This window comes from Thalassophryne amazonica, chromosome 6 (assembly GCF_902500255.1).
Source record: "Thalassophryne amazonica chromosome 6, fThaAma1.1, whole genome shotgun sequence".
Classification (NCBI taxonomy): domain Eukaryota; kingdom Metazoa; phylum Chordata; class Actinopteri; order Batrachoidiformes; family Batrachoididae; genus Thalassophryne; species Thalassophryne amazonica.
The window spans coordinates 111,500,662-111,514,348 of record NC_047108.1 but is presented as its reverse complement, the minus strand read 5'-3'; the positions used below and the strand labels follow the sequence as shown (position 1 = coordinate 111,514,348).

Genomic DNA, 13,687 nt, shown 5'->3' with positions numbered 1-13,687 from the left:
AAAGTAGTTTCTGTGTAGGCTCTCAGTTGTTCAGGTGGTTTCCATAGTAGAGAAGCTTGAATCTTCGACTGGACTGGGTTGCTTGACGCAAGGACGTTTCGCTTCAAATCGCAGAAGCTTCCTCAGCTAAAATTCTTGCTCTGGTAGTCTGACTTCTGTCTTGACTCTTGTAGAGAAGAATAAACAGAAGCCACAAAAGCTGGAGTTTTAAACCTAACCAGACCCCTCCTGCCGAGAGGCAGACTGCTAAGGCTAGTGACTAAACAATAGCTCTAATTAGCACCTATTGTGCTCTAGTTAGCACCCTCCTAATGACAGGGCAGCTGTCCCTCCTAATGATGGAACGGACGACTCTCCTGATGACGTGAATGACTCATTACCATGAACAAAAGACTGAAACTGCTTTGACCTGAGTACCCCATTGTAAACAGGACAAAGCGTGTCTCAGACCCCCTCCCTGGTTAAGGCTGGGTTTCAACTGTTTCACATAGAATGCCTCCTTGACCCCTCTCTCAAACCATTTCTTCTCTCTGGCTAAGATTTTAACTTCCTTGTCCTCAAACGTGTGATTAGTATCTTTAAGGTGGCGATGAACTGCAGACTGAGGTCCAGTGGCGCCCTCTCTGCGGTGCTGGTATAGTCTTTTGTGTAAAGGTTGCTTAGTCTCACCTATGTAGTGTTCGTTACAGTTTTCCTGACATCTGATAGAATACACTACATTGCTCTGTTTGTAACTAGGGATCATGTCCTTAGGGTGAACTAATTTCTGTCTCAAGGTGTTAACCGGTTTAAAGTAAACTGGGATTTTGTGCTGTCTGAAGATCCTCTGTAGTTTTTCTCCTACTCCTGCTAAATAAGGGAGAGACACTCTTCTTCTTGTCTCCGTCTCCTGTCTATCTGGTCTCTTTGTTCTCAGGGACTTCTGCACTTTGTCCAGGGACCATCGTGGGTACCCACATACTGTGAGGGCTTTCCGGACAAGTTGTTCTTTAGCCCTTCCCTCATATCGCATACCAGGTATCATGGATCAGTTTGGATATGTCAAAATACTTGAAGAGGTCATGTTGCCTTATGCTGAAGAGGACATGCCCTTGAAATGGGTGTTTCAACAAGACAATGACGCAAGCACACTAGTAACCGAGCAAAATCCTGGTTCCAAACCAACAAAATTAATGCCTCGCAGATGTGAAGAAATCATGAAAAACTGTGGTTATACAACTAAATACTAGTTTAGTGATTCACAGGATTGCTAAAAAAGCAGTTTGAACATAATAGTTTTGAGTTTGTAGCGTCAACAGCAGATGCTACTATTAATGTGAACACCCCCCTTTTCTACTTTTTTTTTTTTTTTTTTACTAATAGCCCAATTTCATAGCCTTAAGAGTGTGCATATCATGAATGCTTGTTGGATTTGTGAGAATCTACTGGTACCTTGTTTCCCATGTAACAATAAGAAATATACTCAAAACCTGGATTAATCTTTTAGTCACACAGCACTACTATTATTCTGAACACTACTATATATATATATATATATATATATATATATATATATATATAGGGATGGGTATCGAGAACCGGTTCCTTTCGGGTATCGTTAAGAAATGATTCGATCCACCGACATCAATAAGCTTTGTGCTTAACGATTCTGTTATCGGTCCTTCAGAGTGGCCGTTATTTTGGCAGGTGTTTGTCAGAAAAATGATCATTTCTCTACATTGATTACAGACCCTGCAGCGGGTCCTTAATCAACTTTTCTGCAGCGCGACTTTGCTTTGAATCTTGAACCAATCGAACCGTGGTTCGCAGATTGAAGCAATGCTTCGGTCAATTGCTTCATTTATTTCTTTCTTTCGCTTAATTTTCCCCGGCTAAAACCCTAAAGAGCATACGTCTGAGAGTATTATTTACCTTTTCTATGTTAAACCGACCTGTTATGGTCTTCTGAAACAGTTGATAGATGTATTTTATAACTTAAAAATGGGAGCGATGCTAACGCGTTAGCATGTCTATGGCATTTTCAATGTTAAAAGTTAGCATTTAGCAATTGCAGCCGTCATCATGTTCGGGTGCATTTGTTTTCAAATTGTAATATTCCTTAAATTTATTTTTGCTTATATATTAATAATGTAATGATTATTGTATACAATTTTAGACAAAGAGACAAAAAGAACCTGAGTAGAAATACAACAGAAAATATATAATAGCAACTAACATAAATAAACAAATAAATACATACAGAAATAAATGTTTCCTGTGAACACTAGTGACTCTTACACCTCCATTTCATCCCTGTTTTATTTAAGTTTAATGACAGTTTGTTTCGGTCAAACCATATTTCAGTTTGTTAATTTCTTCAGTGATTTCCTCCAGAACTATCTGCCAAACTAGAAAACTGCTGCATCCTAGTAAGAGCAGAATACTACTGGAATGAATTTGAATAAGGAAAGTTGTATTTTTGTTTCTCACCTAAATGGATTCAGCACTCACTCCAGTTTATTGTCTGGAATAGTCCCAGATTGCATTTCAGAGCTTCTAGAATTCAAACATTTTCATGCAGGTGGTGTTGGGGGGTAATTTTGGGTTTCAGCTTTTTTTTGTTTTTCACCACTTTCATCCCTGAATATGAGTTGTGATTCACTTTTGTGCGGATTAAAGTTACTAACTGGGACTCCTGTCTTGTTGCGAGAAAGAAACGAGAATCGTCCTCCGTTCTGTTCACACAGCTCCAAACGTTGCGCGGCTCTCTGACAAGTCAAGATAGAACGATAGAATTCAGTCTGAATTAATAACTTCAAAGCGAAACACAGTTTTGTTTATTTTTATTTATGTCCAGAGATCAAGGATACAGTGACTAATTTCATATTTATTTACTTTAAGACTCAATGAAATACATAGAAAACCTGTAAAGCCTACTTTTAGTACAAAATTCACGAGGAATCGATAAGGGAATCGATAAGGAATCGGATTGATAAGCAGAATCGATAATGGCATCGATATCGATAAAACCTTAGCAATACCCATCCCTATGCGTAAGTAATAGCTTTGACTGCGCTTTGATACCGTCTCAGTTTTTATGATTTGTTGGAGGGAAAACTACCGAATATTGGAAGGTGAAAGACTACACAGTTACCTCCCTTACACTACATGCTCATTGTGCACCTACTTCATACTGGTCACTGATCAGCACAGCATTACTTCTGCATTCGGCTGACTGACGGACTGATCGAACTTGCTGCGTCTGCGATAAACAAAGACCACTCAGTGTTCTGAATAGACGACAATTTTATTAAAGAAAGGTACTCCTGGCATAAATTCTTTTTTTTTTTCTTTTCTATTTTTTTTTGCATTCTTGCATTCAATGTTTGTGAAACTCTGTGCTCACTGTGTCAGTACAGAGCTGATAAGCAGGTTGACCCACCGCCCCCACTCCCTCCAGCAGGGTGCAGACAGAACACACAGGAACAAATGCTACGAGCAGGAAAACAGTCATTTTAAAAACCGATTTTTGAAAGCAGCGCATGTGTCCCAGAGATACAGTAAATGTAATATCTTGCATTCAGCCTTGATTTTGCGTCAGTGCGAACCCTGCCTTTTGGCAGCCCAATTGACAGAAATCCATTATAGTGACAAGGAACTTTAATCCCTATAAGATGCAGCGGAGGAGAAGTCACAGGATCAAACAAAACTAATGAAAAAATGTATTCCCCAAAGTAGACTCCAGAGAGTGCGTTCTCTCAGACAGTATAAAGTTGTGAGTGTGTCAGAAACCTTTGAAGGTAATGACTGAAGAAATACTTCATTTAACCCAAGTCCATCTGAACTGGATTCAAACTCACCACCACACACACTAGATATATATGTATATGTATATATATATATATATATATATATATATATATATATATATATATATATATATATATATATATATATATATATATATATATGTATATATGTATATGTATATATATGTGTATATATATATATATGTATGTGTATATATATATATATATATATGTATATATATATGTATGTGTATATATATGTATGTGTATATATATATATATATATATATGTATATATATATATATGTATATGTATATATGTATATCAATCAACTCAATCAACTTTTTTCTTATATAGCGCCAAATCACAACAAACAGTCGCCCCAAGGCGCTCCACACTGCAAGGCAAGGCCACACAACAATTATGAAAAACCCCAACGGTCAAAACGACCCCCTATGAGCAAGCACCCGGCCACAGCGGGAAGGAAAAACTCCCCCCCAACAGGAAGAAACCCCCAGCAGAACCAGGCCCAGGGAGGGGCAGCCCTCCGCTGAGACCGGTTGGGGGCCGAGGGAAAGAACCAGGAAAAAGAGATCGATATATGTATATATATATATATATGTATATGTATATATATATATATATGTATATATGTATATATGTATGTATATGTATATATGTATATATGTATATATATATGTATATATATATGTATATGTATGTATATATGTATGTGTATATATGTATATATATATATATATGTATGTGTATATATGTATATATGTATATATATATATATATGTATATGTGTATATGTATATATATATATGTATGTATGTGTGTGTGTGTGTGTTAATCTTCGATAGTTTTATGGTTTTGACTTCAGACGGAAGGACGGCGGTGTCTCAAGCAGAACCTACAATGGTGAATAATTTTATTTATGTAGCACCTTTACAGACCAGACATCACAAAGTGCTGCACAAATCTAAAAAACCCACAAAGCAAGAAAAACAAAACCATTTAAAAAACAAGATGGAAGCAAATTCAAAGTGAAACAAACGGGTCTTAAGTTAATTTCTGAAAGTGTCTGCTGTGTCCAGAGTCTGCCGAGGTTCTGAGGACCTCAGAGCCACCTGAACACGTGAGGCTTCAAATGTGATCACCAGGATCTTGATTTGGACAGGAAGCCAGTGTAGACACTCCAGAATCAGGGTCACTTGCTGGATGTCAGATTACGGCCTTAAAGTGTAGGTGACACCAAAAAAAATGATGAAATGATATTTTTAAAAATCCTGAACAATACAAGTCAATGATAAGTGTAGAGCCCGACCGATATGGATTTTTTGAGGCCGATGCCGATAACGATATTTGGATGAAAAAAAATGCCAATAATCGATAAATAATATATTATATATTATAATATATATAATTTTTTTTTTTTAATGAATAAAATGTTCTTGTTTGGACCCTTAACAAAAAAGGTATGAGCTAAAAGCTTTGCCCTCATATTGATTAACTTTATAACAGAGAAGAATTTTCAAGTTCAAAAATGCAGTCAAGAATTAAACCTTTGTGAAATTAGCAAATACATATCCTTAAAAAGAGTTGTGAAATACATCTGATCTTACTACATAAACTGAGTTAATCAAACTGAGTTGAACTGAAACGGGAGAAATGTGGGGTGAATGTAATCGCAAAGTTATTACAAACAACATTCTTATAAACTGTTTTTTTGAGGTTTTTCCCAGCTCTTTGGTTGTAATCAACTGATTAAAAAAAGAAAGTTTTACTATGACATCAGAAAAAAGTGATGAGGATGCATGGATTTTAATTTTTTTTTTCTTAGTAACATTTACATACATTTGAAATCTAAAAAATGACATGAGTGACTGAAAATATCAGCTATTTTTAAATAAATATTCTTTCCTTGAATACAGTTAATGTACTGTACGTTAGTAGTATAACATGTTATTATTAAATATTAAAACCATTCACACAAGGAGTAAATAATATAGTTTTACTGTCCGTTTCATTGAAATCATCTGAACACTTATCCACCTTTACAAAACGACATCTGAAAATAATTTCATTCCTTCTGTCCTGGATGAAGAAAAGTCCATTTGTCACATGGCAGTTTGGTGCCAGGTTACAGCGCCGGCTATAATCCGTTATTGCGGCTGATGGGTTGAGTCTCTGCTGTTATCGAGTCGCTTTGCGCCGCAAGTTAAAAGACTCGCAGTCCCTCATCTGCGCGTAACGTCTCAGTCTGCACGCGATGAAATTATGCCATAAAACAATAAAATAAAATAACCTGAAAACACTCAGTTTTGCCTCTCTGTGGAGTGGAGAATCCACATGACACCGTGCACGTGCGTTCATCAATATAATTGTGTTTCCACCTGCCAATCAAAAGGATTCTGCTGGTGAAAATTAACCGTTCTGACAACGAAAACACGGTGCAGCTCCGACCCAAACCACTCAGTGGAAACGGGGCTGTCAATAGCCTGTAAAAATCCATGAATTAATCCATAAATTAATGGGGCTATTAAGACAGTGGTTCCGGCACTGATGTCACATCCTCCTTCTTCTCTAATGTCGGGACTCGCCTGGTAGTTCCTGGTTTTTAGTGGCGCACAGTTCAAAATTTGAATATTTATCTCTTCAGTAACTGTGCACCAGGAAAGGTTAAATTTCAAACTGTTTAATTTTAGTCTTAAATACTCAAAAAAAACAAAACAAAAAAAATTACATATGGTGTCAACTACACTTTAAGGCTTTTGACGCCTCGCTGAGTGACTCACAGTGAAACAATTTGTGTGTAAAGGATAAGGCTGTCAAGCCGGGCGGCAGCCTGGCACCAGGAGCGGTTGGACCCGCGATACAGACTCCCAGACTTGACTTGGGTGTAAGAGAAAGCATGGTCTTTATTTCAGCATCAGGTTCGGTACACTTGTAATCAGTCAGCGAGGCAGAGGTACAAGAAGGGTCAGGCTGAGACGCAGTCATAAACGAGCAGGATTCGGAGGCATGAGTAAACACCGACAACCGGGACGAGGCAAGAGACATGGTCAAAGACAACAGAGCAGGGTTCGTAACACAGCAAGACAAGATCAGGACAATGAAGGGCGCTGGAAAGTGTACTAGACAATAATCTGGCAGTGAGCTGTGAGTTTGTGGAGGCTTAAATAACAGGTGGAGTAAACGAAGTGCATGTATAGACTGATTAGGTAACAAGGTGCATGTGTGGAGGGAAGATTCTAGAAAGGGGGTGTGGCTAGTGGACAAAGAGTAAGCACTGTGCAAGATAGTGAAGGAAGGGGAACACAGTGGAGTGATGTAATAGACAAAGACACATGAGCTGGCGGCGAGAGTGTGAGTGAATGGAAACGCAAAGCAGACATAAACAAGATGGAAGACAAAGACATGGGGCAGGTGTAGTGAAGTGAAGTAACAAATAACTGGGCATGAGACGAGAAGACTTGATGGGAGGTGAGGAGTGGAAACAAATGGCAAAAGCAGAACAGAGCTACAATGGGAGTCAGGATATATATAATACAATGACAAACCAGGCATGAACATGAGAACAGAAAGAAAACATCACCAAGACAAAACTAAACTGGAAAAGACTAAGAAACCAAGGTGGCTAAACAAATTTACAAATTGAACAGAGACTGTGAAAACAAAACCTGACACTAGAGAACCACCTATAACAGAACAGCAAAAATAGGCAGATGATAACTAAATGAAGACCCATAACAACACAAACTGATAGAACAAAACCAGAACGGAACTGAAACATGACTGGAGTATAAAAGTAACAAAGAAAGAAAGTAACAAGCAAAAATAGAACACATGATGAAAATAAACCACTAATAAATCAAAGCGGGAAAAGAAGCTGCTGCAAAGAAAGGGGCAAAAAAGGGATCGAAGCCTGGAACAGGGCCGGTCATGACAGAACCCCCCCCAAGGCAGCCAACCCCCGGAGGCTGCCACAATAACCCCCCCCCACCACGCCGTACACCCCAGACAAGGGGCGGGATGGCGGGGGACCCAGGACGGGGGGAACCCAGAGACAGGGGGCACCCCACCAGGCCCAAAAGGCTGGAGACCCCGAGGAAGACCGAGAACACGACCAAAAACAGGCCAGGGAACCAGTGGGTGGAAAACAGGGCGCAAAACCGCAGCAGGCGGTCGGCCAAACGATGGGACCCGGGGCAGGAAGATGTCAGTGGGCCGACCCACCACAGGGTCCGGGGGACGACCATGAGGCTTGTCAACAGAACTAACGGAATCAGGGAGCCGACTAGTGGTGTTACTGATCCCCAAGGCAGAGGCAGAAAGGCATGCAGGAGAAGGCTCAAGGCCGAAACACCTGGAACCCCATAAGGAGAAAACTGACCGAATACAGGCGGTGCCCATGAAACAGAGAAGCCATCGAGACAGGTACAGTAATAGAACCCCAGAACTGACATAAACCCAACGAGCAAGAAACTCAGCATTACCCTCAAATACCATTCCAGACATCAATCGATCCAACTGAGTATGGGACCCTGAGACTTACTGTACTCGGTGGACGCTTAACTAGTTCCATCTGAGTGTGATAGAGGACACCCAGAGAGAGGTGAAATGAGTCAATCAGGAGCTTAACCCAAAAGCACAGTGCGTAAAATACCCAAATCAACCCAAAAATCCAATTAACAGAAAATATGCAACGTGGCTCCAAATTCCGAACCCAGACAACAAGCCAGTCAGAGTTTGAGAACCGATAATGCAATATGCGCCGATGAGAACTTAACCAGTCAGTCAAAATGCCACAGAGTGCGTCAAGAAAAAGCTTCCAGGAGACAGTAAATTGCCCAATCCCAAAAAACAATGAGTCAATTACATAATTGTATGACAGAGAACAAAGCAAAGGGAAAGAAATCTTCCCAGTAACTGAGCGTATCTGGTAGAACATTTCTCTCACAAAAAGAGGACCTTTCCCCTGAGAGAGCCCCCAGAACAAAAAACTGGGGCTCATTACTACACACACGATAAGCATTAATTGAATCAGCAGCATACATGAAGCGCTTCTCAGACTCAGACGTAGCAAATCAAACAAGAACGCCACAATTTCGCGTGGAAACCGTTTCAGAGTCAGACGTGGTATCTTTAACAGATTTCTGACGGAGTCACAGGCAAGTAAACACAGCATCATAAACCAGACGGAAAAAGAAAAGTCACTAACCATCCCGTGGTCGCAGTTCTCTGTGGTAGTGGTCAGGTCCAGTGCTGGAGCAGGTACATCAATAGCAGGAACAGCAGCCCCGTTTGGCTGCGTGTGCACAAGATTCGCCTTCATAGGTGCCGCTGTCGACCGTGAAGCTGGGCGCGTGGAGCCACCAGTGACCACCAGCGATGATACAATGGAGATCTCAGGAGCTGCTGGTCGGAGCGGCATCTCCTGCACCCTCGCAGTGGTGCACGCTGAGGCTGAGTCGCCTTCTGATGATGTCGGGGCGGTGCAGTCAGATGACGTAGGTACAGATGAGATGGTCGTGGGGAACGTAGCGACGATATTAGCTGACACCGCAGGGGTGTCCCCTACTGTGCGCGAGGAGGCGGCTGGACCAGACTGGCTTGTCTGCGGCGTGTGAGATATGCCCGCGGGCGCCAACACTGGAAGAGAAGAGGCTATTTCAACAGTTGCTGAGGGTGGATCCGTGGCAGAGCTGGTCACAAATGCCGGCAGCGAAGCGGCAGGAGCTTCACGTGCCGTTATCAGCGAGGTGGCCGCGTTGCATGTGGAAGCAATGTCTGCGCAGGCTGCTGGCACATGTGCGCCGAATGCTGCCACCACTGGTGAGGAGTGCGCTGTGGCAATTACTGCTTCAGGAAGCGGGGCGCGCACCACGTCCACACCTGGACCCACAGAAGACATGGGCGGCTTGACTTGGTCAGGGAACATGGTCGCCTCCGGGTTCCTGGGGGACGTGATCTAAGTAGCTAGAGCTCGTGGTTCCGGCTGTGGCGTTTGGAACCTCCGAGGCGCGGGAACCGGCGCTACATGAAGCGGCCGCACTGTGGAACCAGCGTCCAGAGCGCACAGCTCAACAGGAACTTGCCGCGAGGCCTCGCGCACTGCTTGGATCTTCCGTGGTGCTGGCTTTGGGGGAATCTGGAGTGTGGCTGGACCTTCTGACTAGATTCCTGGGACAAAGGGCAGCAGGTAAGCAGCTTCCTTTGGAGTAATGTCGTACCAGGCAGGAGCGAGAGCAGCGTCTGACAACGTAAGGACGCGCGGCTCCTTGTAACAGGTGGCGGTGAGCTCAGACTCAAACAAAATGTCCATGGGGTCCTCAATGCAGGAAGAGGCCTCGCCCTGCTGAAACATCTCTCTGATGTCTCTCAGCTCTGGGAATCTGGTTAGCAGCTCTGGAGCGGCTAAAAAGATCTTGTCGAGTGCCGAAAAAATGCGCTTCTTGTCCTGCTTACTGTAGCAGTCCTGATAATCAAAAAAATAAGTCCTGTATGCTGAATAAGGCAGTTGCCATGTTCTGTAGGACTTCCTGCTCAGACTCAGTCTTCTTCTTCGTCCACGTGCGTCCAGTCAGATTCGTCGTCCTCGGATGGCAGATAGGCCTCAGGATGCTTCATCCAATCTGGACGCTTCTGTTCACAAAATATATCGTCCAGGCTCAGAAGCTCTGGAAAATAGTCAAACAGCCAGGGATTTGAATTCACCAGATCCCAGGCCTGATCAAGGTAATCAAATTTCTCTCCTGGAGTGGAACAGTCACGAAAACAGATGAAGAAAAATGAGAGGTCTGCAAAAATCCTCTTTAAACACCTCATTTCAGGGAGTTCAGCAGCAGTGTCCATGGCAGGAATGGAGTCTGCGGAGTCCATATTCTGTCCAGATTGTACTGTCAAGCCGGGCGGCAGCCTGGCACCAGGAGCGGTTGGACCCGCGATACAAACTCCCAGACTTGACTTGAGTGTAAGAGAAAGCGTGGTCTTTATTTCAGCATCAGGTTCGGTACACTTGTAATCAGTCAGCGAGGTAGAGGTACAAGAAGGGTCAGGCTGAGACGCAGTCATAAACGAGCAGGATTCAGAGGCACGAGCAAACACCGACAACTGGGACGAGGCAAGAGACATGGTCAAAGACAACAGAGCAGGGTTCGTAACACAGCAAGACAAGATCAGGACAATGAAGGGCGCTGGAAAGTGTAATCAATCAATCAATCAATCAGTTTTTTTATATAGCGCCAAATCACAACAAACAGTTGCCCCAAGGCGCTTTATATTGTAAGGCAAGGCCATACAATAATTATGTAAAACCCCAACGGTCAAAACGACCCCCTGTGAGCAAGCACTTGGCTACAGTGGGAAGGAAAAACTCCCTTTTAACAGGAAGAAACCTCCAGCAGAACCAGGCTCAGGGAGGGGCAGTCTTCTGCTGGGACTGGTTGGGGCTGAGGGAGAGAACCAGGAAAAAGACATGCTGTGGAGGGGAGCAGAGATCGATCACTAATGATTAAATGCAGAGTGGTGCATACAGAGCAAAAAGAGAAAGAAACAGTGCATCATGGGAACCCCCCAGCAGTCTACGTCTATAGCAGCATAACTAAGGGATGGTTCAGGGTCACCTGATCCAGCCTAACTATAAGCTTTAGCAAAAAGGAAAGTTTTAAGCCTAATCTTAAAAGTAGAGAGGGTGTCTGTCTCCCTGATCTGAATTGGGAGCTGGTTCCACAGGAGAGGAGCCTGAAAGCTGAAGGCTCTGCCTCCCATTCTACTCTTACAAACCCTAGGAACTACAAGTAAGCCTGCAGTCTGAGAGCGAAGCGCTCTATTGGGGTGATATGGTACTACGAGGTCCCTAAGATAAGATGGGACCTGATTATTCAAAACCTTATAAGTAAGAAGAAGAATTTTAAATTCTAGTCTAGAATTAACAGGAAGCCAATGAAGAGAGGCCAATATGGGTGAGATATGCTCTCTCCTTCTAGTCCCCGTCAGTACTCTAGCTGCAGCATTTTGAATTAACTGAAGGCTTTTTAGGGAACTTTTAGGACAACCTGATAATAATGAATTACAATAGTCCAGCCTAGAGGAAATAAATGCATGAATTAGTTTTCAGCATCACTCTGAGACAAGACCTTTCTGATTTTAGAGATATTGCGTAAATGCAAAAAAGCAGTCCTACATATTTGTTTAATATGCGCTTTGAATGACATATCCTGATCAAAATGACTCCAAGATTCTCACAGTATTACTAGAGGTCAGGGTAATGCCATCCAGAGTAAGGATCTGGTTAGACACCATGTTTCTAAGATTTGTGGGGCCAAGTACAATAACTTCAGTTTTATCTGAGTTTAAAAGCAGGAAATTAGAGGTCATCCATGTCTTTATGTCTGTAAGACAATCCTGCAGTTTAGCTAATTGGTGTGTGTCCTCTGGCTTCATGGATAGATAAAGCTGGGTATCATCTGCGTAACAATGAAAATTTAAGCAATACTGTCTAATAATACTGCCTAAGGGAAGCATGTATAAAGTGAATAAAATTGGTCCTAGCACAGAACCTTGTGGAACTCCATAATTAACTTTAGTCTGTGAAGAAGATTCCCCATTTACATGAACAAATTGTAATCTATTAGACAAATATGATTCAAACCACCGCAGTGCAGTGCCTTTAATACCTATGGCATGCTCTAATCTCTGTAATAAAATTTTATGGTCAACAGTATCAAAAGCAGCACTGAGGTCTAACAGAACAAGCACAGAGATGAGTCCACTGTCCGAGGCCATAAGAAGATCATTGTAACCTTCACTAATGCTGTTTCTGTACTATGATGAATTCTAAAACCTGACTGAAACTCTTCAAATAGACCATTCCCTCTGCAGATGATCAGTTAGCTGTTTTACAACTACCCTTTCAAGAATTTTTGAGAGAAAAGGAAGGTTGGAGATTGGCCTATAATTAGCTAAGATAGCTGGATCAAGTGATGGCTTTTTAAGTAATGGTTTAATTACTGCCACCTTAAAAGCCTGTGGTACATAGCCAACTAACAAAGATAGATTGATAATATTTAAGATCGAAGCATTAAATAATGGTAGGGCTTCCTTGAGCAGCCTGGTAGGAATGGGGTCTAATAAACATGTTGATGGTTTGGATGAAGTAACTAATGAAAATAACTCAGACAGAACAATCGGAGAGAAAGAGTCTAACCAAATACCGGCATCACTGAAAGCAGCCAAAGATAACGATACGTCTTTGGGATGGTGTACTAGACAACAATCTGGCAATGAGCTGTGAGTTTGTGGAGGCTTAAATAACAGGTGGAGTAAACGAAGTGCATGTATAGACTGATTAGGTAACAAGGTGCATGTGTGGAGGGAAGATTCTAGAAAGGGGGTGTGGCTAGTGGACAAAGAGTAAGCACTGTGCAAGATAGTGAAAAAAGGGGAACACAGTGGAGTGATGTAATAGACAAAGACACATGAGCTGGCGGCAAGAGTGTGAGTGAATGGAAATGCAAAGCAGACATAAACAAGATGGAAGACAAAGACATGGGGCAGGTGTAGTGAAGTGAAGTAAGAAATAACTGGGCATGAGATGAGAAGACTTGATGGGAGGTGCGAAGTGGCAAAAGCAGAACAGAGCTACAGTGGGAATCGGGGCAGAATATAATACAATGACAAACCAGGCATGAACATGAGAACAGAAAGAAAACATCACCAAGACAAAACTAAACTGGAACAGACTAAGAAATCAAGGTGGCTAAACAAATTTACAAATTGAACAGAGACTGTGAAAACAAAACCTGACACTAGAGAACCACCTATAACAGAACAGCAAAAATAGGCAGATGATAACTAAATGAAGACCCATAAAAACACAAACTGTTGGAAC

The 13,687-nt window shown here is 42.1% G+C and overlaps 1 protein-coding gene across 1 annotated transcript in view; it reads left to right on the top strand.

The window, feature by feature from the left end:
* The window catches only part of plod1a (procollagen-lysine, 2-oxoglutarate 5-dioxygenase 1a), a 46,780-nt gene that overhangs the window by 12,945 nt on the left and 20,148 nt on the right, over positions 1–13,687 (top strand).